Source organism: Anopheles darlingi, chromosome 2 (genome assembly GCF_943734745.1).
Source record: "Anopheles darlingi chromosome 2, idAnoDarlMG_H_01, whole genome shotgun sequence".
NCBI lineage: Eukaryota > Metazoa > Arthropoda > Insecta > Diptera > Culicidae > Anopheles > Anopheles darlingi.
Window position 1 is genome coordinate 11,183,813 of NC_064874.1, and position 25,459 is coordinate 11,209,271.

The following is a 25,459-nucleotide window of genomic DNA, read 5'->3' on the forward strand; positions in this document are numbered from 1 at the left end:
AATTTTTCCAACCACCAACTGAATGGTTAATCAAAATGTAAATCGCAATGCCTGCGCACTACCACCACGGGGCCAAACCACCCCAGGAGAGGTGGACACCGAAAGATAGGTAAAGTAAGCACCTAACACCCGGGGAGACCTGTGGCCTGACAGCATTATTACCTATCTCGAACCGTCGCATGAGATGAGCTACGACGATGGCTGGCTGGCTGGCTAGCTGGCAAACGCGCTGCATATTATAGCCCCTGGGTCTAGAAGATCTAGAAAAGAAAAGACACCCCCGATCTCTTCACCATTGTGATCGCTCGCTCTGTGTGTGTGTGTGTTTGTCAGACTGCTACCTCATGGAAGGAGGAGTTTGTTCCATTTTATCTCTTACTGGCCTGGCCCTTCACCATCCACCCACCCACAGGCCAGTCAAAGCTGGTCTTGGCATTCGCGTTTTGCGCTTCAGCCAAAGGAAGAAAAAAAAGGAGAAAGAAGAAAGGTCAGAGGCCAAACAAACGATAGCGCGAGCGCGAACGCAGAGTCCAGGCAACAGATAGGAGGAGGCGAAACGTTTTGCAAACGATGCGGTTCGGTGTCCCGTGATTACGGGCGGAATGCTAGCGAGCGACTGGCACTCCCGGCCAGCGACAGCAGCGATGGTCCTTCGGCAGGTGCTTGGTCGCCATTGGCAGCAAGTGGTGGCGGGGGAGGCAGACGGTACGGGGATACTCAAAGCGAAAGGTATTCATGTACTTTCGCTCTATTTGTTTGCATTACGGTTGTTGAACAACGCGATACGGCAGCAGTCCCTCCCCTGCCTCTGCAGGCAGCTTATCTCGCAAATGAATAAGATGTAATCAACATTCTTGCACAGAGGCTGGAGAGGCTGGCACATTCTCCGATCCCTCGGTCACAGCTAGTTCGCTTCGGTAGGACGCAATTTACACTTCCTTAAACTGGGAATCTTCGCTTCGGGCACGGCAGGTACGATGGTCTAGGACGCTCTCATCGAATGACCTTACGTAGTGGTGGCCTAGCGTCCGCTGTTTATGCTGTCCCCAACACACACACATGCACAGGTATCGCATTAAATGAATATCGATTTTAGATGCCTTTTTCGAAATTCTATTAAAGCTATTTGATCATCTCGAACTCGAGCGGAATATGTGCGTAACGATAGGAAATAGGATCGGTCGCTACACATTATGCTAATGAGAATCCTGAAATCCGATCCCCCAAATGCCAACTCAATGTCAATCGCTGGCAGTGAACCGAAACAGCAAAGAGAGAGAAAGAAAGAGCGAGCGTGAGGCCGCTTGAAGTTTTAATTATAAATATTTAAATGTTAATTAACTTGGCCTGCGTCGTGTTGGCCACGGTGCGCGATGCCGGTAAACAAGTGTAAAGCAACAGCAGCAGCAGCAACAGAAAAGGAAGGCGAACCTCATTTCACGGGGATAACACGCTTTTTTGTGGCTTTGCAAAAGCAACCAAACAGACAGCAGTCTAGTCCCCACCGGCGGGCACCACCCAACCAGCACTGCTTACCGGGGCCGTACGCAGTTGTCGGTATTACTTTGTGCACTCGTCTGTCTTGGGCGCGTCTTAGGCACGCGCCTACGTTTGAGGTGGCGGTGGCTATGTTGTTGTTGCTGCTGCTGCTGTTTGAGAAGCAAATCGCAACGTGAGACGAAGCGTCACAACGAATCACACTTTGCGCGCAAAAGGAAGGGACGAGGGAAGAGGAAGCATCCACGGACTCCAAAAAACCGGCACTCCACTCCAAAGGCACTGCGCCGCGACGGCCTAATATTTAAAACATAATCAACATTTGTCAGGATGATTGTACCACCAACCACCCACTCGCCGGCACTGGTAAGCCGCTAGGTTCGTTTCGTGTTTGCTGATGCTTCTATGTTATGCTACCTGCCAGTGCCCGGGGGCATCAGAAGGTGCCCGAAGTACTGTGGGGTTCTGGGAAGAGAAGAACAAGAGAAGGAATCCAACAGCAACAGAAACGAACGAAGGAAAAGGCACGAAACAGAGTCCTGGGGACCGGCACCGGGGGGGGGGGGAACACCAGCTCACAACCATAATCCAATTAAGAAGAATGAACGATGGCCTCCCCCTCCATCTCCCCCTCCAGCACACCCTCTAGAAGGGGCTGAACGATCAGGTTCAGTGCACGAGAAATGGAGATGGAAATGGGGCCTTCAGTCCTGCGCCGCCTCGCATCGCCACCGTGATTTAAAGTTGAGGAGGTGGAAAATGGTACCCTCCCCCCTCACTCCTCCTGGACACATCCTCACATACACACACGGCCCGGAAGGTACTCGCGCGAAAAAAGAAACAGAGAAAAGTCCGCTGAGGTTCACGGTTTTTGTACCGGGATAAATCTCCTAGCGGGAAAAGTGAAATACAATTTAAGAAGTTCGGAGAAGATGGAAGACTGAATGAAAAACTGAAACCAGAAAAGCGGGCCAGAGGCGAGGCGAGGCGAGGCGGGGCGAGAAGGGCACAGCAAACATAGTGACACAAATCTAATCGTCAGTCAGTGCCACCGGGAATGGAAACGGTAGCAGCAGCGCGGTTGGGTCCCTTCCCCCGGCGGGGGTTCTAATGGTAATTAATGGTCCCAAGGCCACCGAAGATGGCACCCTAATCAAGCCCTCGGCGCGTCTTCTCGGCAGCAGCGGCAGCAGCAGTTGCCGGAACCGGGCGAGAAGAGAACCTTTGCGAGGCACTCGACGTTCCGTAGAACGAGTGTGTTTTGGGCAGGTAATTTGGTGTTTTTTGCGACCCCTCCTCCACACCCCCCCGGCCTTTTCGTTTTCTTCCGGAGCGCAGAAGGTGAGCACAAAATGTTTTTCCTTTCTGTTTTCCGTCGGCTAATGAAATTTAAATACATTATTCTAAATGGCACCTCCACGAGTGGCAGAGTAGGAGTCGAATTCGTCGCTGGGAGAGAGAGAGAGAGAGAGAGATAGAGACTAAGAGATTGTGATTTAAAATCTCGTTTCTTTCTTTTTTTCTCTCTCTTTTGGACTTTTGGAGACTTTGCCTTTTATGGAAATTATTTACCTTTTACGGAACGAAATCCGAACTGGATAATGTTGGTTGACTCGCGAACTCAGCTGACACTTAACCAGATTTAGTTTGAGACACCCAGAAATGGACCAGAACAGAAACCAATTCCACCAAAAACTACTTCATCGTGACGAGCGATGCGACTGAACTGGATCAACCATTTTCCATTTTAAAGCTACTCATCCCCAGCCCTTGCATCAATGATTTCTTTGTCCCTGGACCCAAAAAAATAAAAAACAAAACCCAAACGGTGATAACACTTTAACGTGAAATGCTCCCAATCAAAAAAGGGGAGTCGCTCGTTCGCACCACAATCGTCGACGGCCCCCCCAAAGACGCCCGGGGTTCGAAAGGACCAACTTTCACAATAAACGCAAAACGAATGAGCTTCCTAATTTCTTGTCGCCTCGGTGTGTGCGTGTGTGTGTGGCTCTACCCAATATTCCCCGGCCGAAAAACCGGACCGTTACGACCAAATCTGATGGGCCATTTTCCAAACCACCGAATCAGAACTCGCACGCCGCTCGATGAACGCGAGATTTGTCCCGAAAAAAGGGGGAAGGGGAGGGGGGCGCCACCGGCCGATGGATGATGATAATGGTGCTGTCAGTTGTGTGTTCCACACCAAGGTTCGAGGTGACGAACGGAGCGCCTTCATCCATATGACAGGTCGAAAGTGAAGTTTTCGAAATTTTCCGACACCCGACGTCGAGAGCCCGCCCGAACTAATGAGGGTTGTTTTCAATGGGGAGGAGAAAAAACATCAAAAAACAAACCAGAGGAAAACCCGAAAACGATCACGAAAATAAGGGTAGCCGCAAGCGCCGTCCGATTACGAGCGTTATCTGGTGTGTGATCGTTAAGGTTTGTTAACACCGATCGAACGATAGCGTCATCACCGCAAAACCGGAGTGTGCCTCTTGCTGCTTCGATGTTGCGAAATTTCTGGCCAGATACTCGTTGCGACTCGACCAGGAAAGGTACATTTTGATGGCGGTGAAACGAGCAATGCGAGGAGTGAAACGAAATCATCTGCTATGTTTGCGAGTCCCATCTGCATCAATTGCCGGATTGTTCAGGTCCATCCATCTGTTCTCCTTGGTTCTTCTATCATAGGATGTGGCCATTAGAAAATTATACGAAATCAAACAACGAACAACGGTCTGTACTATTTGTCTTTGTGGTTGGAACGTCATGAAAAAGGAGGAGTTTAGTCCATCGCTGCCGTCGTCGTCGTCGTCGTCGTCGTCGTATTCCCTGTCGTGGTAAGGTTTCCATTGTGTGTGATCCCATATGGAAGGTTTTACAAACATATACATCAATTTCGCGTATGAAAAGAAATAAAACGAATCCGACAGTTGGTAGTCAGGGCCACTAGAAAAAAAAGAAAAGGAAAAAGAGACCGAAGAAGAGCGAGGATGATTTAAATTGCAAAGCAACCCCCGTCCAGAGGAGCTCCAGCGGCGAGAATAGTGAAATAAAATCGAGCACTTTGCAACTACCACTACCACCACCACCACCACCACCAGAAGAGCTTGTGGAGGAGTGACGTCCGCACAGCTTCAATCCACATGGAGGCTGAGCGTCAGCCCTGGAACTGGGTCAGCCCTGGAGGAGGTCCGCCAGTAGTTGTTAGCCTTCACCATTGCCATTGGACTGTCCATCCATTGGAGAAAAAGGGCGGGGTGTGATGGCGACCGAGTCCTTGACTCAAAGGACTCGGTACCAGGCGAATGCCTACACGGAAGGGGAGGGGGGGGGGGGTTGCTATTCTCGTCGGTCCGACCAAGACCCCGCCGTCCGTTCGTTGTCAGGAGTCGGCACGAAACTCCACCATCAGTATCGCCCACACTATCGTCCATGTTCAAACAACGTTCCGTCACCATCAGAAGGACTGTATGTGCTCGAGTTGTAGCTGCGGAATGTATTTTAACAAGGCTCGTGGTCGTTGAGCAACGACGATCAACGAATGTGTGTGTGTGTGTGTGTGTGTGTGTGTGTGTGTGTGTGTGTGTGTGTGTGTGTGTGTGTGTGTGTGTGTGTGTGTGTGTGTGTGTGTGTGTGTGTGTGTGTGTGTGTGTGTGTGTGTGTGTGTGTGTGTGTGTGTGTGTGTGTGTGTGTGTGTGTGTGTGTGTGTGTGTGTGTGTGTGTGTGTGTGTGTGTGTGTGTGTGTGTGTGTGTGTGTGTGTGTGTGTGTGTGGGTCTCGTACCGCTTGTGGTAGTGTAGTACACTAGCCGCACCAGGCAACTCGGGGCCAAACAGTTGACTGTTTTCGGATTGATGAGCGTGACACGAGTGGAAAATTAGTTCCACCGTCGCCGGCACAAACGCTGATGGACATTCGATCGCCCGGTCCACGTCCGGGAACGTTTCCCGGGAAGTGCATCCACGGTGGTCCACGGATGGATAGATGGATGGATGTCTGGTGTGCAGCTTACGCTGATTGGTTCAAATAACGAGATGCTTGTTGGAGTGCATTCGCCATTGGCCGGGGGTATGGGGTAACATACGTAAGACTCGTCGAAGCGTAAGGCCCCTTGAGTATACCAATTAATTTGAAGTATACCAGAGACGAGACACGAGCGCGCTCCATTGTTTGATGTTTCTGTTTCTTGAAAATGTCTGTCTGTTCCAACAGAGGCGGGTTTTTTGAAAAAAAAAAGGCTAAAATGGAATCCGACGAAACAAGGACCTTGCGTCACAGCACACACCATCCATCCATCCATCCATCCATCCATCCATCCATCCATCCGGAATGTTCTTAAAACCCCGAAAGAAAGGGTTTTCGAACAACAAAACAATGAAATCTGAAAAAGGCATACTAAGGCGCCCTCCCTGGCTAAGTGGCACCGCGTAAGCTAAGTAGCCCAATCGGAGATGCTTTTTACATTATTCCGGTCCAATACTACTGTCCCTTTTACATGCAATGCCCTGCCGTGTCAGCCAGCTACTAGGCAGGCTGCCTTCCGCGAGGGTCTTAATGTCCTCGGACGTATTAAGGCGCAAAAAGGTTACATAAAACCCTTTTTTACGCACTTACAGCTGCGATTCGCACTAAGCTCTCTCTCTCCCTGTCTCTCTTTTTTTTTCTCTCTCTCTCTCTCTCTCTCTCTCTCTCTCTCTCTGTCTCATACTCGCGCAGCGACCTAGCAAATTGACCGTAACACTTAGTGCGCACTCAAGCGCAGGGCATGGAAAGCTGTTTGTTGTTGTTGTTTTTAAGGCTTTTCGACTGTTTTTCCGACGCCATGGCACCCCCCCTACCCCCCTCCCCCCGCAAAAGGAAAGGCCCGGGAAAAGCAGTGAAATCATAAACACCCAGTGGGCCCCCTCTCCCCCTTTTTCTTTCCCCTTGCCCTTCCTGATGCGAAGCGAAGATTGTGACAGATTTGATCCTATACTTTAGTTTGCTTCAATGGCATTCAAACAATGTGATAAAATGGTGAATGGTGCTAGGAGAACCCCGAACACTCTGATACCAGTCGATGGTCCCCGATGCTCCGCAACTTCCGAAACAACAACAACTTCACTGCTCGTTGCTGTCGTTAGTTTTAAAGTAAAGCTCTTTCAAACAAAAACAAGTAAAATAAAAGCCGTAAAGAAAAGCCAGACATGCTATACCTGCAAATGCCTGACAGAAAGTCCGCAAAAGCCATCTACATTTGACCTTTCTTTGCGAAATTCATGCAAATACCTTCAACCGAAACGGATTGTCGTGGCTGCACCCTGAAACAACTTTCTTCTGTTGTCTTAAGTAGCTGGCAAGAAAGACGAACTCACCGTACGACTGTCACCTTTATCGACCAAGAAGAACAACAAAGGTCGATGCTAATGATTAATGCAACTCCTCAGAACACACTATTGACACAACACAGGATGATGTACGTATTTGATCCATCGAGCGAAACAAATCCCGAAACAGCTCACTGTTAACGCACTTCTTCAGACATGAAAGTAATGCTTATATGTCTCTACGGCCGTGACCGATGCTCTACTACTGCGGCAGTCTGACTGAGAGCAATGCTAACAGGGTTCTAATGCCGCCCTCAGTTGCTCGCTCGGTTTTCCTGGTGGATGGATGACTGGATAAAATGTAGCGCGCAAAGTGCGCTTTACACGTTCCGAGGCGAATGAGTTTTTGCTGCTCAATGGAACGGCGGGGACCGGACCTCGAACCTCCCGCAAGTGTGCCAAAAAAAAAAGGCAAAGGTTAATGTTCCCTTGACCTACGCGACATCCCATGAGGAGGTCCAGCGGTGGTCACGAACCTCAGGAATCGTCCTATCCCATCAACTTTGAGATCACCATCCGGCAAAGTGAACCTGCAAATGGGGTGCTTGGAGAAGGAGAAAGGTTACGCCGACTAATGTTCTTCTCGACCAACGTACACCCGAGGGTCGTGCCAGTGCGGTGGACGAATGGTGGTGATCCCCGCCGCGGTCAGTCAGTCGACTGACGTCAATTTGTAATGTTGTAGGTCACATTGTGTTTTTGTCACCACCTCGCAAAGGAATTCTTCGTACATTTTACGAGAGCACAGCTGAATGGAATGGTAAAGTGACTGCGGATAGCGCCTCAAACGAATCACTAGAACAGTCTAACAACTAACGGCCCTCTAAAACATGTGACTTTAGGCGGTCCTTTCGTCGACTTCGATGTTAAAATTAGACAACAAATCAGAATATTGTTTCTGCAGCAACCACTATGAAGAGTTTCCTCTGTAGCAGCGTCGACGAAAGAGTGAAAAATCGATCATCATTATCATCGGTCGTGTTCGATGGCAAAGATTGCGGCCTGATTTATTCAAATCATTTCGCCACTGATCGGAAACACTGGTAGCAAGCAGCCTGCTCCTCGATGCCGTTGGCAGTTGTTTGAGTTTTAATTTCCGTTCTATTTATGTCACGAGCATGAAATGTGTTTTTCCAAAAAACCACACAGAGACACACCCACACAAACACACACACACATGCATGGTACGTTGACACGATGGGATCAAGCGATGCGAACGGTTTATGGGCTTCGCTTCTCGGGACACCCCGTTATCTGCTGCAGACTGCTTCGTGTGGTGTCATCACAGCTCAGCGCATTATCGTTCGTGCTCTGCTGCTGTTGGTGCTGCTTCCGAGGATGAGAATGTCGCCGATGACGGCACTGATAGTGTCGATGTCAAGTTACCCTTCCGGGTGTATGCACACCACAGAACCTCTCTCATAATTCGAGTCGAGTTTGCAGCTCCAGCTGAAAGCATCGTCAAGTCGTTGGCATTCATGTCATTTCTCATCGAACCGGCATGACTGTCGCAGGATAATCGATAGGAAAAATTTTGGTGCACTTGGCAAGTGACATACCAGCCCCGCCGCCGCCGCCACCGCCGGCGGGAGTATTGGAAGCGTTCTTCGATTCAGCGTTAGTGACAGGTTAAGCAAGAAAACGACGGAAGGAGGAAGAAGAAAAGGACGGGCATGTTCTTATCGGATGTTTCTCGGGCTACCACAAAGCCAAATGCTTAGAACCGAGGAGCGACATCTTTTCGTATCGATCAAAACAACACCGCACGGCACGTTCTAGCTTATAGACAAAGAGATGGAGATGTGATGTTGTCAGTGACAGGCGATACTAGGGAAAAAGATCCTAGGTAGATGAAGCATAAACCGAACCGTACAGGAAGTTCCGGTTTGCATCTCTGCCCTCCTTTCTTCTGTCCCAAGCAGGAGATAATACCTGGCCAAAAATTGGTACCTAATACTGTGTGCTTTGAGGAAGTTTAAGAGCAATATTCCCAAGTCTGGCGCACAACATCAATGTTTTAATGGAATGGGAAACCTTAACAATGTCTAATCCAAATTGATACCTTGAATCAATTTGTGTAGGTTATACAATTTATGACGTAATTAGCTTACTTTTAATATTGTTAACTAAAATACCTATTGACCTGTCATACGTCATACTAGTTGGAGTTCCTATAAGAATGTCGGGTATTATGGACAGTGTATTATGTCGAGTATTATGGAAACATGAAGCCAATTGTTTGTAATGGTTATCATTAAAAAAATAAAATTTTCTTTTAACACTTTTCGCAACTTCTTCGAAGAGGAATTCAACATGATTATCACTATTTCATCCGAAACACCCCAAGTTGATGGGGCGTTCGATCGATCCATTTTATTACAATAAGGCGAGCAGCAGCAACAAAAAAAAAAGCGTTCCACATATGTGTTCACTTTGAGCGTCCCTGAGGCGGTTTCGATCAGCCCACTACTGATTCTTCGCTTTCCTTCATATTTCTTCACTTTTCCAAGGTCCAATGTCCACTTGGGCGTGTAGGAGAGAACAGCGCAAGAACCGCTCCATCATGTAACAGGTGTGAGTGAAAGAGAACGAGCACAACCTAAGACGCAAGCCGGGCTGGTGGCTCAAAGGTGGCAGGAAAGGAAAGTAAATATTTATAAACTTCCCACTCGACGGTAATTGACAGTTTGACGGAAATCAACTGTCCAATTACATAACAAATGACCATAGGAGCGTCGTCCGCTACCACACAGTCATCTTCCTGGCCTGCGCATCATCCCCACTTCTTCTCCTCTCGCCACACTTTTTGCATAAACTGCCCAGCAACAGAGCCACATCCGAGGCACACAAGTTCTTGAGCCAGATGATGGTCATCACCATCATGGAGGAGGAGGTGGTGTCCTGTCCTTTGCGCCTGTAGGTTTATGCGCGTGGATGTGTGAAGGGTCAACAGACATGTCAGAGGAAGTCAACAAACCTCCCGCTCGCCCGCCAGTGGTGGTGTATCCATCATTACTCAGAAGCGCACATACACACATTTATACTCTCCATCACATCCATCCGCTCGAAGCAATTCTACGAAACACTAAGCAGCAGTAGCAGCAGTAGCAGTAGCTCATCCAAAGGACGCCGAGGTAAAAGCTAGGTTATCCGGTCCGGAGAACATTATTCATATGATCGTGCCACCATCTGGAACCATCTGGAAAGCGGTTCGTGCGTGGTTTTGTGTACTGGGCTTCCTTCGATCCCGTCACCTTTCCACCTCTGGTTGGTGGCAACCGATCCATTAGGAGAGTTTCTTCGTCGAGGACGAATAGAAGATGACAGAGAGAAAGAGAGCACCAGAGAGACAGAGAGAGCAGCAGAAAAAGAGAGGAAAAAAAAACAAATTGAGCAAGACAACCGCTGCACCAAACTGTGGGCACATCTACTTCTACCACAGCTTTCCACAGGGGAATGGAGGATTCCTATTTTCCAGCCAGCCAGCCAGCCAGCCAGCCAGAAATCCAGCTAGCAACCAGATAGATGAGACATCTTTCTACCATTAGTCATCGTTAGATGATTGATAGTGGCCCGGCTGCACATTCCACCAATCCTCGGTGGGCCACGAAGTGTGGCAGGATCAGTAGGAATGCTGACACCTGGAGGTGGTGAGGCGAGGTAAGAAAGCAAAAAAAAAAGCAGAAGAAAACCGATGCCCCTCCCGACACACCTACATTACCAGTGAATATGCAGCTTTATCATAATAGAAGCCTTTGCAGTGTCTTTGTCCTCAGGCTACTGTCAAACTCGCTGACGTTTAGTGTTTGGAATCGAGTACGTACCTCGCTCCGCTACTGGAGTGTCTACTTGGCAGCTTGAGTGCAAACGAACCTGCAATCCGCCATGTCACCTGGGAGGAACAAGGTCGTGATGATAAATCGTCGTTAAAAATCAGAACTGCATTAAGGAGCTTCAATGTGGAACTGCAGGACATACACCTCGCTCTCGATAGTTCGGTGACAAGGCGCCGTTATGGTTTGTTCTTTTGCACCAATACATTTGCCGGTAGTCTTCCTTGCTCCAAGGATTGACAGCTATGTAATTTAACGAACGTGTCAGAAACATTATGTACCATGTTCCTCTTCTGACAATGATGCTAGAGTCAGTAAAAAGAAACGTAAGAAACGTAAGTAAAGAAACATGGTATCATTGTCAGAAGGGGTTTATACGATTTTTTCGCTCTTCGAAAGATGCTTCAATGGTCCAACTAATATTACCAAAACTCCCTTAAGTTCTATCAAAATACTCTTTGAGTTAAATTTAAACACCAAACATCCGAATCCTGATGACACCAAAGCGCGTCACAGCAGTTGTGAACGTGTGGTCATCGTTCCAGAAAACAGTAACAAATGCTAGTTTCTTGATGGCCACTGAAACCTGATTATCACTAACCGACGTTCATGCCAACCAAGGGCACGTACGTTCCGGCGAAAATCGAAGCCATGGCACGTTACGGTGCATGCATCACTTGTGGTTTTGACGTCCGACCAATAGGGACTGTCATTTGTTTTGTGGCGACGGCGAAGGAGGAAATGATTGAAATGATTGAATGTTACGGAGTGTGCGTGCGTACCACGGGTTCGGCACCACGTGACTCGAGGTCCAGTCATTTGACAGATCCATCTCCACGGTAGCTGGATAGTACAAAGAAAGGCCCGATCCGAGGAGGGTGTGATCGATGAACACACAATACGCTTCTACAACCGAAACGAAATGGAGATAGCGCAACAAACCGACGGACGTGAATGTGCTCTTCTCTTCTGACTTCTCCAAACCAACCGCCTGACAGTCTCTCACACAAGAGTCGCGACAGTTTTCGCTAGACAGCGTGTGTGTTTGACGCGTGTCCTTTACGCGTGACATTTCACCATCCGATACCGACTCCTACACGACACAGTGCCAAGGTGTCGTCCCCTCATGGAGGCGCCTGGCCGCTGTTAGGTCATCGACAATACCAACAACCCAATGGGAGCAAAGGGCAAGAACACAGTTTTGAGAATCATTTCGCGATCCTTCCTCGATTTAAGGTAGCGATTTCACCAATCTAGCCCACGACCTCACGACCAGTCCACGTGCGGTGGGATGTTGGATTACAAAGATTTTGCTCCTCTAACCACCAGCAAATCATGTGCCGCGTCCGCGTGTAACGGGGAATCCAATAGGGAATGACGAAATCCCAGGAAAAAAGGGAAGAAAACATGACAGAAACGCCATCATGTCAATCGAGATGAGAATGAATTGAGCGGAATTGCCCAGGGATTGCGAATCGGGAAGCAACTCGGACGGCTCGGGCATCCCTGCCTTGCTATCTTTGATGGAGGTTTTGCACGTATTTCTGCTTGGCTCTTACTTCTTCTTCTTCTTCTTTGACTTCGTTTGCTCAAAATCCGGCTACTGACTGCCCGATAGCTGCTCGCTACAAGCACGTGCCTTAACCGGGGAATATCCTGGAGCTGAGATCGAAACCACCGGATATCCACATTCTTCAGGATAGCCGGGAACGTGAGTGGAGCCACCCCCAAGAGAGTCGCGTACGCGGCAGGGCGCGCTGTATTTCTCACCCTAATCCCATACCTTCATCACAGCTTTGTTCAGGTAAGGGATTTGTGAAGGGATTTCCTAAGGAAATCCTTTCGATTTTTTTCAAACCACTCCTCGTGTTACTCGTACTTTCCCTCTCTTCTTCACGCACGTTTGGATTTTCGCCGCATGTCAGTCAAGAGCAGCCACCACCCCTTCACGTGAGAAATAAAATGAACCGTCAAGAGCCCAGTAGGCAGCCTGAATAGTTTTCCAATCAATTGTTTCGACCGATGTGTCAGATAAAGTACGTCCAACATCCATCATCAACACTGGTGGCGGGGTGGCGTTGAATTGAAGCCTCCCCCCCGCTGGTGCTTTTGCGTGTGTTGTTCTGCACTCGGCAAATGGGCTACAAATTGAATAAAAACTCGTAACGCGGAAACTATTGAACAGCACACAGCACTTCAGCGGCAGGCCCGAGGCCCGCATGTGTCTACATACCCACGTTTGACCACAACACCCGAGGTGAACGCTGCCAAAGCTGCAGACCAAACATGTGGTTGGTGCAGCGATTGCACCTGCACCAATCGGAGTACCTGTCGTAAGTAGAGTCAACCTTTGGACCGCGAACCGGCGCACCGGAAAGGCCAAAGTTTGATTGGATAAAGTTTATAATCACAAAAAGCAGAGGGGGGCAAGCTTTCAGGTTCGAGTTCAATATGGTTCTCCAACTTCGTAAGCCAAGGGGTTGCGCGTTTTGTTACTGCCTTTCGAAGTTTTAACCTATATAAGGTTGTCAAACGACGTCGGGAACTGTTCGATGAAGCCAATCTATTTCTTCGCTCACTTACGCATAGCGTTGGTGCCCGAAAGGGATATGGGCATGTATAGCATTTGCGAAAGAAGCACTAGCTTTTAAGGATACGACTCCGGTGATTTCGACGTACCGAGACCCGAGCCACAAATTTCGTTCGATGGAATAGGCAGTCAATTCAGCTTCTTTAGTAACTTAAATAAAGTCAAACATACACGCCAACCATAAACATACATAAGCTGTTCAGTCTCAACATGCTGGATATCGCACATCAGTGCGTTTCTTCCCCTTGATTAAAATCACTGTCAATCATACGGACGGCCAATCCTTGTAACTGATTATTTGATCTGTAAAAAGGCCATTGTCTGTACCATACCAAATCGTTGATTATAACATCAGCCTGGAGCAGCAAATCGAAGGGAAACCCCTCAGGCGGTCACATATGAGCCCCACCTACGGTGCCACTGGCCTATCGGGGCCCATCCCCTATCGTTGGCCGGCGCTTTGATGCCATGTCATAAGATTGTTTGTCACGATAATGGCCAAGCTTAAACAGAGTACAGCACCGCATTGAGCCACCGAACCGATACCGAGCGAATCGATCCTCGATCCCCCGTTCCCTTCCCTTCGTACGTGTTGGGATAATCGATTTTAAATTATCTTCGACCGCCCCCATTATTCAGAGCACACGCCAAGTGACTAGGACTCAATTTTTATCGTTCTTCTTCATCTTTCCGACCATCGTCCTCTGTCTGTATCTTTTTTCTTTTACTTTTTCGCTGCCACAAATCAGTCACAGGAACAGCCATGTCACGCTGGTGGTACCAGGGCGCCAACAGGCCATCAGGTCCCGGTGGTAGGTGGTGGTGGTGGTCTATTAGGCAGGATGAACCACATAGTTAGTCGCTGTCAGGTCAGGGAATCAGGTACCGGGTGGGGCGCGTATGCCTGCCGGAATCGCCTTGGAATCGATAACCCAATTCCGGGGAAAACATGATTGGCGATATGACTTTTCGTTCCCTTTTTTGTTCACCGCCCTTCTGCTCCTCCGTCTTGAATCACGCGCGTGTGTGTGTGTGTGTGTGTGCTTCTGCCTGCGGGTAATTGTACATCAATCATGGCGGAGATGTAGCAGCGGGGGGGGGAGGGGGGGGCTTGTCCCAATCCAAACCATTATCTGGAGTCGCTGCTGCCATCGAAGCAACAAGAGGAAACTCGGATCAGGAGTCATTTGTAAAAAAGTAAGTTTAAATCAATTGGAGGGTTTACCAAGAAAAAAAAGAACTTTTTGAAAAAATGTCCGGCAATGTCAAGTCCGTCGTCTCGATGATTTCAATAACAGTTAACATCACATTTAGAAGCAAGTTTTAAATATTTTAAACTCAATTGAATGTGTTGATCCAAAAGTTTATGTTTCAACAGTGAAATTTCTGTTAAATAAAGAGTAACAGAATGTCATTCACAGAAGATATGAGATCTTTGAACAGTGTTTCGCTTTCGAATCTAAACAGAGAACATTGCAGAGAGAATGAAAAAATCCAATGCCTTTTCGAGTTTAAAATAACCGTACTGAATGCACATTTATGTTTCCGTTTGTCTGTCAAGACTGTTATGTTTTGTTCACAATGCTCCAACGATACAAAAGAAAAGCGTAAAAATCCCTGGCAGCAGGAGCGGCATGTTTCGACACATGCTGTCATGCTCGAATGCACCGAAGACATGCTGTCATTTCCATCATCCGCCAAATCATGTGGCAAAGGTTGCGCTAGGCACCAGAAAAGACACATCGATTAGACCATCCATTTTTTTAATCATGTTGTTGCAAAATATTAGCTGAGTTTCCAAGTATTTCATTTGCTCAAGGTATGTTTGTAGGAACAAAATGGAATGTTTAACGGGAAAAAAACTTCCATTTTTAGCTCCACTGCAGTTCAATTTGATTCAAATTAAAACCGAATTCTCTGGAAAACTGTTGAAATGGAAAAGAGGAAAACAAACCTTTCATTTCATCAAGCACTTGCACCGAGCGCACCCAGGTAATGCCCCCGACGTTCTACTTTATTCCTTACGATCAAACGAACCGAAGAAGTGGTACCATTTTCCGTTCGCCAGTTCCTTTTTGTTTCTCAAGCAGTTCGGTCGGTAATGGTCTGCCGAGCAGGGAGAAAGGAAAAGAGAGAGAGAGAGAGGAGGAAGACTCTCTGCTTCTGGTCCTGAACGAGAGATGATGCCCTACCTAAACATTTGCTCGTAGCAAAATGCATCCCCTTCCCTCGAGGGGAGGAGTGCTTTTATGCACTTCAGTGACTCTAGTATTTGTCTAGTGCACTCGGTCCTTCACCGTTGTCGCCGTACCCGTGGTTGGTCCTTCCAGGCGAAATTTCCACTTCATTTGTCGCCATTCGTTTTCTACACTTTTTTCTGTGTTTCTCTTCTTTTTCGAACGGGATCTATTTGCGCTATCTTCTTGCGTGAGTGTGTTTTATCACCCGGAAAAGGCCTTTCCCAGCACCAGCGAGAGAAAGAGAGATAGAGAGAGAGAGAGAGAGAGAGAGAGAGAGAGAGAGAGCGAGAAAGAGCAGCATCAAAAGCACAAACCTTCCAATTTCCATCCAACGATCAAAGAAACCGGTAGCTCGCCACTCAATGATAGGGAAAATTGAAAATGCTCGGCCACCGATTCAACCTTTTATGGTTTATTATTTTTCGTTCACTCTCTCCGCGTTTCATTACCTTTGAGCGTTGGTTGGTTGGCGAAAAATTAAGGGATTTCTTCCAAAAGATAGATCACAAAATATCCGGTGGTATCTACCAAGGTAACGGATTTTTTCTGAACGTTTTCCAAGGATGAGTAGACACACCTGTTTTTTAACCAATCAACTGATAAAAGTTACGGAGGATCAATTTTTGCACAGAAATATGGAATATTTCCACGAAAATGTATCAAGAGCAGTGTACCGTGCTCTCGTAAAATATGTTAACCGTGCGATGAAGTATCTGACAGGATAGTAGCGAATACAGAACATAAGGACACTTCATCGGTGCAACGCTCAAACGAGCATGAAAAGCATGCGATCTTATTAGATTTTCCACATGAAAACGGCAGGTTATTGCGACGGGCATCACCTAATAGTAGCTGCAGCAGCAGCACTACGTCCACCAATCGTTTCATGCATTGCCGCAAACTTAAACGTACCGAAAATCCATGAAAACGGTCACACACACACGCTCGCGCGCTGCATCTAGCCAAAAGAAGCATGATGATCCACGATTCCGGAGCGCAGCGCTAGATACCACGAAGGGATGCAGAAGTATGATGGACAAAGAATGAAATAAAATGAAACAGACACACTCAGCTACGCGCGCGTTCTGTTCGCGGACGCTGCTGCTGCTGATGCTTCTGCGGGTTTAACAAACATGGTGAGCTGCTACTTCTCCCATGAGATTAGCATCGGTAGCTGTGGCAGAAGAGTCCTAAGAGGTACCCGGGCTGCGCTCGACATGTGCGATTGGCCGAAAGCACGTCATGCATATCCTAGTCAACGTACACATTCCCATCACACCACCGGCACATTTTCTAAGCAGGAACTTGATGGAAAACCACGACAACGCGAAACCACGGTACGATCAGCTCGCGATAGAGCAGTGAAAATAAAAATGCGAAGAAACGGATTCCCGCGAAGACCAGCAGCAGATTGTAGCGTTTGTTTTTTTTTCCTTCTATTTTACTTTCAATGAATAGCAACCCGCAGCTCTTTCGGGTTAGTGCAAGCGAAGGAAGAGTGGGCGGTCCCAGGAGGGAACGAGTTATCAAACGTCACTCTATGATGCTTCGTTTAGTACGGTTCGTTTAACATATTTAACAGAGAGTGTAATATCTCCCTTCTTAGCATAGTTTCCGTATCCATTCGAGAGAATCGATAGTAAAGAGTACTAGGAAGATTCATTTTTGTTTTCACATGCGCTCTGGTGCATCCAATAATGATATGCTGCACCCTGATGTTTTGATAATTCGTCAAGTTTAACAGTCTTGCGTATATTATAATAAGGTTAATTATTGAAAAAATCTAAATTTATAACGAAACCGTTATTGATATTGAAAATAGTTTTCGAACACCTATACAAGAAAACACCTGATAAGAAAAGTGTTTTAACACCCAATAATATAACTGGTTCATATGAAAGTCATATAAAATCACCAAGAATGATGCTATATAAAATAAAAGAAAAGCCAGTCACGAAACGAAAGCGAAGAAATTAAACAACAAAAAAAAAACGCAAACAACATAATCAAATTGACAACGTCAACAGCTGCCGGTGGTCCCAATGGCCTCGAGCCGGCAAGTCACCGCGGCCTGACTCAGTGCTCAAATTAAGGATCAACTTTGTTCACTCGCCGCCGAGCTGCCGGATAGCGATGAAAAATCGTTCGTCGCTGCCATATTTGGTCAAGGGAATTGCTCAATCCCTCATCACTTTAGATGAGGCTGCTCCTGATGATGGCAAAACACACACACACACACACAGACACACACACATTGCGGACACAGCTTCCGCACAACTAGGAGCCGGTGGTCGTTGGACGCGGTGATGGTGGAGAGCGCCCCAGCTTTGTCCGTGCCCCCCCCAGTGGTCAAAAGGTCACTTCGGTTTCCTTTTCTTCGAGAGCGCAACTGGCAGGACCACCACCAGCTCACTCTCCTACCCCCCTCCCTGAGGGAGTGGGACGTACCGCACCGAGGTAATTTTTCCTTCCACTCATCAGTCTCGAGGGAAATCTAGGTTGTCGTGTCACAGCCCAGGATGGATGGTCATTTACCATCCATCCTCCACAACATACTCCTACCAGGCAAGCATGTGTGCGTGGTGGTTGTTGGGACCACTGCTTGGGACGGGAGTTTTGCCTTCTCCTCTTCCTCCTGTCGGTGACACCGATCGAATGTATGCTAATTAAATTTATCCCACACTTTCCTATTTCCTACTTAGCGCCGCACACACTCTCCAAGGTCCGAGATGAATGCGAAGGAAGAAAGCGTCAAGACTGTCGACTGTCCGGAAGCATGGCACCATTCTGTCGCTCGTCTCGTGTCCTTGCTTGCTGGCAAACGAGAAATCCTTGACGAGTGTGGTACAGACTAGCTCGGCCAAGGAAATAAGATTAGCTCCTTGCAGTCTTGCATTTCTTAGCGCTGTTTGCTTTTTTTTCTTCTTCTAAAAATGACGTATTTGTGTTGCGATTGTCTGCGCGGAGTTCAGACATCGCCATCGATAAACAGCGCAAATCCCCTAATGAATCGGCCTCGCCCTTTGCTTTATTCCCAATAAATGCGATAGGTACATACATTCTGTTGTTCTTGGGATTTTTTTTCCCTGCGACAACAACCAACTCAATTAGTGCACGGAGCGCTAACGAGCCACTGCATCCGGAATGGATCCAATTATCGCACAAAACACCCGCAGGACAATAACCCTGGGATCGAAAATCAATTAAATTACGTCGACTGCTCCCGCAGGTGACAACGGGAACTTGCACAGCATCACGCTGATGATGTTGTGTTGTTGATCATTAATAAAGTTGTTGCGCAAACAGAACGTAGAACGCCGAAGAACCCATTTGTTGGCTAGCAAAATCCAGCTAATAAAACTCGAAACAAGGAAGAGTCCGACCGTCCACCAGAGCCAGAGATAGCGCTTTGTCGTCGGGAAAAGACGATCCCAACGGTAGCAATATGCTCGCAGGCCCTTAATGTGATTGAATTGCCATAATTTTTTGGTGTGAAGGGGACGAAGGCAATAATTAAATTTCCACCCACCGGAAACTCGGCAACTGCGTCACTCTCCCTCTCTCGCTCTCTCTCTCCCTCTGGCGATCCTTTTGCTCGGTTGGAATCCAAACCTTCCTGCCGTGGGGAACACACGAACCATGTTTGAGGTTCAAACGGTGCATAACGCATGTTAACACGTAATGGTGGAGAGGAGCGGGGACGGCAGGATCTCACCAAAGTTTGATTAATTAATATCACCTAGCCGCCAGCAACCGTGGGATGGGAGCAATGGCGGGGGGCACAAACAGCAGGAATGGGGCCAGAAAGAGCATGGGAAGAAATCAAACTAAGCAGTCGTCCTTGTTCCACCAGAGCCGCCACCAGAGCCGCCGGAAGGCGTTTGTGTTGGCGCAGGAAAAACAGCGGCATCATTATACTTTCTGCTTTCTCGGTGTGTATCCTCCTGCCTACGAACACGCTGCAGGCCAGCATCATCGCGGCTCTGCGTCTCACTCCTTTCACCCAGCGAAAGATCTGCTACTGCTGCTTCGGCTGCTGTTGCTGCTGCGCACATACGAGGAGCACACTAGAGAGCGAGAGAGCCGGGACCGGGGAGGGTGAGCCCGGAGCACAATACTGGCTCTTGATTTCGTATGCCGCGATTACACGAGAACACAAACTGATAAGAAGCATAATTAGATTTTTGCAATTTTACGGGCTGTCAGCATAAGTCTGCGCTCCGTTCTGTGTTCCGTTCGGTGAGTGAGCATGAGCACGAGGCTTGGCGTTCCGGGCCGGGCTCCAAACGCCATACACAGCATGCTTGATGATGTATGTTGCTGCTGCCGTGAAAAGCGTTGAGCGCGTTGTACGCCCCCACCCTTGCAAAGCGTTTGATTATCGTTTCATGAAACGATATTCCCAGAAGCAGCAGCAGTAGCAACAACAACGTCGCTAGCGACGCGATATTGAATTGAAGCGTACATTTAATCTGGAATTGCTTTTACCAACTTTTATCGATCGAGAGTTTACAACAGTTTTCCGTATGATTATTAAGCGATGATGCTGATTACAGCTGATAAACGGTTTTTTTTTTGCACGTTTCACTTGAGTATACTAAGCGACATCACGCGTTTCTGGATTTAGATGAATTATAAAACAAGGTGATAAAGTAGATAATGAAAGATTGAATTGCTTCTGTCAGCAGCCGTGTTGCATATGAGAGCGCTAATGCAAAACAATTCAACGAAACTATAAATGGAATGGCGATTGTAATCTTTCACGCTGCATACGCTTATCAACCCGATTTCCAAGAGCTGTAATCTTAACAAACAGCGCGCCACCTCCTTCCCACTCACTGATGCGCTACGGCTATTAGCAAACATGTAGACCGGGAGTGTGAAATTCTGAGCGATAGCATCCTAACCACCCGTGTTTCGATCGAGCGCAACCGATAGATCATCATCAGCCAGGTTCAATCTGTTTCTCATGCACCGAGAAGCGGTAGCCTCGCTTACATTCGCCAAAGGCCATTACTAAGCGGATCTAGCCCGTGGTCGCACCGTGAGCACTGATTTTCATTCCAGTGCGATAATCGGTCTGATTTAGAAACCATAACTAGCGTTTGCATGACTTCACGATCGCACCATAACTCGCGACCGCGACACACACACACCATGTGTCGTGCGTCCATTGGACAATTCCTGGGCAACCTACACGACACGGCATACGGTGCCGCACAAAAGAAGTATTGCAGTCCGGGCGCGGATCGGAGGAAAAATTCGCGTCACGCAACGCGAATTAGCATTTTGGGCAAAATTAAATTTTCCCCCAGCACCGAACCGCCACCACGCCGTCGCCAAAGCTGTTTGCATTCCATTGCACGACTAGCGCCAAAAGGGGGGAGGAGAGGTGAGGGGGAGGGGGTGTCATCCACGCCAACGCCGCGTGGACTACAGGTTCACCGCGATGGCGTGTCTCTCTTCGTGTCGATGACTATAAACACAGTAAACCCATAAACTACGCTGTTTGTCTCGTTTTATTTCTCTTGTTTTTTTCTGGTGAGGGCCAAAAACAAAGTAAAGCAGATGCCGCGACCGTCTGGAACAATTTACGAGCGCTATGTGCATCCGCTGGATATGGGAGCGTTTGAATTCGTCCTCCCGATATTAGGACACAAAGTGCAGGCCACACACACACACACACAACACTGCAAGGACATGATCTTTCGGTAGTTTAATGTAGAACCTTTCGATCTTATTGACACACAAAAGAACCGATAAAAAAAAGCGACCAACACCATGAGTCTAGGGTAAACAGTAACGAATAACGCCTCCAAGGTCCAAAAATACCTCCGTGGAAAGTCGAGTATCGAGTCATCGGGAACACGACATCGCTCAACTTAATAATATTCTCACGCAGCAGCTGCAGCAGCGGCAGAAGCAGCAAATGGCAGTCCGAAGCATAAATAAACATCTCCTTGATTTTATGGCATCCCTCGTCCCTCCCTCCCTCCTTACCGAGTGTGTTCTTAATTTTATACAGAATCAATATGGCTTGGAATTCAATCAACGAGCTTGCTTCAGTCGCATTCAGCTTTCGCGTTCTCTGTTGCGCCACCCTGGATCCATGCACAATTCGCTCTCGTTTGCATTCCACCATCGATGGCATTGAATGCAGAGCGCGCGCATGTATTAACTGCATTTGGTTTTCGAAAGACAGAAAGCCGAACCACAACCAACTCACAGGACACAGGCGGACCACCTCAATCGGCCAGTTTGATTGTCTTTTTAATCAAATATGGAGCACTTTGCTGAGGGCCTGCGAAATGGAGCAGCTTACGAGCAGGGTTGCACAGGCTCCAACACCCCCCCCCCCCCCCCTTGGGAGTGGCAAGAGTACTAATTGAATTACGAATCGACGGATCGGCGGCGACACACATTTGAAACGCGTTTGTCACTTTCATCTCGCGACGAACGGTGACCGATCGGGCAATGAAGGAGGAGGTGGAGGAGGAGGAGGAGGAGGACGCAAACAGAGAGCATGAAAAGTATGTCAGGGCCTTACAATTCGGTTTGCCGGACGACGAGTGGCGTGCGCTCGCGAACCGCGTAAGTGAAACCGCACGTTCCGTTCCGCCTTCCGTGCGCAGCGTTCCGTAACGCCTTCGCGGGGCATCTTGCAAAAAGGCTGAGGTAATCGATTACGATTCCGACATTTTGTGCGACAATTTTCGACGCGATCAGAGAGATTAGAGTGGATGGTGGATTGTGTTTTCAATTAATTCTCAAGGTGTTCAAACATGCGATGCTGATGACATTGGGAGCAGACGCGTGTGCCAGCAACGAATTAGCACATACCGTGACAGTGGCACGTAAGGTGGCATGTCATCTGTGGACCAACAATAACACATCAACAGAACAAGAAGATTGATATCTTACGCTTGCTACAACGGCTTGTCTGTTAACCTTTTTGAAATATTCCTGTGTTCAGTGACAGCAACGCATACCTGTAATGAGACCAAAAAAAAAACGGAAGAAACATACATGAGAAAACAGCACACTGCAATAAACCAGTTGCAAAAGTAAACACCAAATTGCACTGTGCATTCGTCAAGAGCATACCAGCCAACCCCTCGTTAAAGCGCACTATCGATTGCAATCATTATTCCAACGATATCAAACACAACACTAATGCCAGTGATGCCCCAGTTTTTGAGTTCAATTGCATTCTCCTCTAGCTCGCTCTATCGAAACATACGCGCCTCGCCCCCTCGTACCATTGCACTAACGAGCGCAGAGGAAGCAAAGTTTAAGAATCACTGCTTCATCAGCACCGACAGAGAGTTCTGCCGGGCACGCTGAGCAGGCATTTGCATCAACAAGCGTGCTGCCACACGTTGAACATACCGTGTGTATGCTGTGTGTGTCTAGAAACGATGCAGCTCCGACGGAACCGGAGCGATTCCTGCCAATTCCCAATCTAATCAAAATTTGCTAACGAAATCTCATTCATTAACTTCGGCTGCACACGACGACGGTTCGGTTCCTCGGTTGCTGTCTTTCCGGGATCGAAACATCGAAACGGAAGCCTCCACCTTCTCCTTCTCCTGCCGCCTACCGGATGCAAATCATCGGTTGCAGAAGCGGAAGTTTTGCATACCGCATACGATGCTCGTCGCCCCAAAATATGCTGCTCCGGGAGCTGGAGAACGGGCAACCGTTCGGTAGGGCGCGCCTGCTGACGCTCGGTGAGTTCACCACCGTGATTGCATGGGATGCTTCACGATGAGATAGGGAAGGAAGGTGCCTTCGTCATCATAAAACCGTGGCCCACGATTGCGAGATGCAAACAAGGGAAAATGAAATCGAACCGAATCGAATTGAATGGCCTTGGGAAAGTACAAAATGAAGAGCGTGTTATGATGTGACGGTCTGATGTCGCTGTCGATGGTCTGATGTCACTTGAATCAGTTAATCTTGGATCAGAACGAAAGCCTATTGTGGGCGATACTATTGTTGGCAATTGTTATCTAATTCCACAATCGAATTATGTGCATGAGGAGCATCCGTATGCTCATCTATAACTATGCGATAATTTTTTGTATGATATTCGCACTAAAACCATCTTCAGAAATTAGCTAGATCACTTGAAAGCTCTGTAATGTTATATCAAAGCCGCCACCGCACGAACATTTCTTCCGACTTTACATAACGGATCCGTTGGCTTCCGGAAACCAGAGGTTCCCGCTTTCGGTGTCTGCAGGAGAGCTCGCACGTGAGCCAAAGCCTGCATTCATGTCACGAGACTGATGCAATAAATCAACTTCCCATTGAGCGCCCTTTTTACCATCCCTCCCTCCGACCCTTCTCCCTGGAGTGATGACATTTGTTTACCAATGCAACAAAAGCCACTCCAATCGGCAAACCCCACCATCGGCAGGTGTACCAACAGATCCGATCGCACGCCATCCTTCTTATTACGCCACGCGGGGGTTGGGGGCGTAAGCGCGCGACTTAACGTTCGTCACGGAACGCGTGGCATGTTCCAGTTCCTCGCCAGCGTGGAAGGGATTCAGTTGTTGAAAGTGCAGTGTGCCGCTGCCGCTAGCAATCTGCAATCTGCACTCGATGCACAGCGGGCACACACAGACGCGCACACACTCATACACAAGCAGCATGGAGTAGAGCGAGGTGCAATCAACAACCGTCGTTAGTGCAGCAGGCGGGACAGGAGGAGGGACTTGTTGAAAACTGCTTGACATGTCCCAAGCTTAATTGACAAGCATAGTTCATCGTATTTACATTGTTGCATGGATAGGGTCTTATCCTCTCTGTTCATTATCCTTCTCGTACCATTTCCTTTTGCTGGTTGCGATCCGGTGCTTACGCTTTTACATGGCTGATTTTAACAAACACAAAAGCATTGCGTAACATAGTTTACCATGTTGATGGATAAGCTTGATCCACATCAGCTGTTTCATTGGCTTATAGGGTAGTTCTTATCCCGTAGATTGGCTTCAAGAGCATCACTGACACAAGCGAGATTGTATTTGTATCTTTTTTTGTATTTGTATGTATAGTCTGACAGTTGTGCGGACCAATTTGGTGGTATTTTGCACTCATAATGTATGATTTATGCTACCGACGATTACGCCAGACTTGCTTAACCTAGTGCTTCATTTACGCACGCGATGCATCCAACACTTATAAACGTTTACTTACAAGCAGCGAAAAAAAAAACATAAACATGTCACGCAATAGGTACTGGTGGCTAGCGGGGTTAAAGTGTTGCGATAAAAGTGTTTAAAAAATTTACGAGTCCCGACACCGACTCAACGCTACAGACGGCCTCTACCCAACGTTATCTAGCAGTATCTCGAGCGAAAGGCCTGCAAGCGAGACGCTTGACCGTACGGGGAGGGGGGGGGGGGGGGGGGGTGTTCAACAATTACTTCGGCTTCCCACAAACCGAACCGGTTGGCCTGCGTCATTAAGTCAATTGACCTCCTCGCCCCCTCTACACATTCCTTTCCGAAATCACGGAAGCACAACGATAATAACCGACAACAAAGCTGCAATTACGCCAGTGCTTAAGCTCAAAACTATAGCTGCATGGTTTGTTTACGAGCTGGTACCGACGGTAACGATATGATGGTTAAGTGAACGATTGATTGGATTTTTGGATTCATTGCACCATTACAGTGATCTATTATATTTCGAAATAAAATAAGTCAAAACAGACAAAGGCATGGTGTGAAAATGTTTGCCTATGTCAGGTTGCATCGAGGGATGAAAACCAAACATGAACAACTATAAACTGAAAAACATTTTACATTCGCCAGCATGCAACATCGAAACACAGGCCGCCGCCCTAGGCGCGAAGAATTGAACATTCAAATTGAGACGCAACCCACACCATAGTGACAAGCAACTTTGCAACCGACGA

The 25,459-nt window shown here is 47.8% G+C and overlaps 1 protein-coding gene across 3 annotated transcripts in view; it reads right to left on the reverse strand.

Moving 5' to 3' along the window:
- Window positions 1-25,459, reverse strand: part of LOC125950338 (furin-like protease 2) — a 185,726-nt gene that overhangs the window by 94,599 nt on the left and 65,668 nt on the right. The window lies entirely within an intron of this gene.